The sequence below is a fragment of the Sinocyclocheilus rhinocerous genome, unplaced genomic scaffold, assembly GCF_001515625.1.
Source record: "Sinocyclocheilus rhinocerous isolate Xijiao unplaced genomic scaffold, SAMN03320098_v1.1 scaffold1850, whole genome shotgun sequence".
Classification (NCBI taxonomy): Eukaryota; Metazoa; Chordata; class Actinopteri; order Cypriniformes; family Cyprinidae; genus Sinocyclocheilus; species Sinocyclocheilus rhinocerous.
In genome coordinates this window covers 232,082-234,130 of record NW_015634540.1, presented here as the reverse complement: position 1 = coordinate 234,130, position 2,049 = coordinate 232,082, and positions in this window count along the sequence as shown.

Genomic DNA, 2,049 nt, shown 5'->3' with positions numbered 1-2,049 from the left:
ATATATGACAATAAAAAAAAAAAAAAAAAAAAAAAAAAGACTTTAGGTTCATTGGCCGCGGTTGGGAAATAACAAGAACAAGAAGTGCAGTAAATGGTAAAACTGTTTGTACTACAAACCAGTGTGTTCATAATTAAGATACTACATTAAAATAATACGGTAAGACACACTAGTTTGCAATATCAATTAGCAAAACAAGTTGTTTTGTATAGTACAGCTAAGCGGATGCGGATGACACCAGATGTGTTCATGCCAGACACATTAAATTTACAAACGCCTGCTCTTAAATGAGGTGGATATATTTTGAATCATTTGATAGTGATGCCAGTAGTGTATCTTTAGAAGTTTGTCTTTGAACTTCTGTATTTGCGGGAGATTTGTAGCATCACCATTGGAGGGTAATAAGCTGGAGAAGTGGATTTACTTATAGTTTACGTTAACAAAAGTTATCATGTGCATTGTAATGTTGTAAGTGGATGTCATTGTGAGTAGAATCAATGAGCCGTTTATTCTTTAATTTGTACAAACTTAACTTCACGCTGTGGAAATACAGCGCTGTATAGTGCAGCGCTGAAAGGTGGCATAGCTAACACTGGTTTTAATGTGTTTTCACACTATATATTTTGTTGTGGATTTTTATTAATTTGCCACCATAGTTTGGTTCAAATGGTTGGTGTGAGCACTATTAATACAGTATTTGTGTTTGTATGCTTTCAGTTCTTATAGCTTGTTGTCTCCAAATGAATCACCTTCGGAGAGCTTTGGTGGTGAATCCAAAGTGTCAAAAACAGTGAAGTACAGGGTTGGATTGAACTTGGGTTTGAATCAAACCAACCAAATGAACCAAGTGTGAAAACCGCCTTAAGCTGTTTCACAGAATTGTGTCAGGCCAGAAAAACACACAGGTGAGGAAGGCACCGCAGGCCTATTATTTCCAACAACGGCAAGAGTGTTTGACCTTTGCATGACATCCTCTCCTTCGGGAAGCCTAAACAGAACGCTAGCCAGGTACTGAATGGGATTTGGGCCACAAGTCACCTTACCAAAACCATAAACCCAGGTCACTGTTTAATCCACATCCTGGCTCCCCTGGGAACTGACATGACGCTCTATTTTGGTGTGAATTAATCACCACTTAAAGACCTCGTTATCTTATCCCGGCCAGTCCAGAGGAATGATTAATTAGGCATTGGCCTGCGCACCCTGGACTCTGTCAAACCCTCAGCGTTTCCAGGCCAATTCGACTCTCTGTTTTGAGTTCGCTGAACCAAAAATATCTTTGCACTCTTTAACACGCATTCTCCTTTTTAATTTATTTGCATAAAGGAGTTATTTTCGTCATTCAAAGCCTCATAAACCTCACTGTTCATTTTTTATGTTGGAGCTGTCACAACAACCCAGCAATACATCTTGTAGGATGTATGGGACAAGGTTAACCGTCAGAAGATGAGTTGGGGTTTAACATTGATTTATTTGAACCGCATTAACCCTGGTCTGGCTGCCTCAGGTAGACAGAAGAGTAATAGTGAGCGTTCATCGTTGTGCAGACAGGCTGATGGGATGGGGGAGGCCCTCATCGCTCTGAAACACTCCAGCGGCCGATGACGGAGATGCAGTGAAGAAGAATGCAAGGCAGAAAGCGAGCGGGTGGAGACACAACATATCTGAGCTACTTCAGACATCTTGCAGAGTTTTGCATTTCTTTAATTCCTTGGAGAAAAAGCCTTGTTGTTTGCTTGGAAAGTTACCAGGGCTTCTACAGGACATGCCAGAACGGATTCTACATGGAATCCATGCAGTGTGAATACTTGTCAAAAAACAAAATCACTAAGAACTGTTGCCTGACAGATCCGATTACATTTACAAATCCACAACTTATATATTATACTGTCCATACTGTCAATAACAGAATCGCCAACATTGACAGGAGCACCATTTTTTCAGGAGCAAATTCTCTGATTGGCTGAAACAGGTTTTTGACAGATTTGCTCATTATGCGTCTCATAAATGTGTCAGACAGACATATGGATCACACACACAAACATTCAC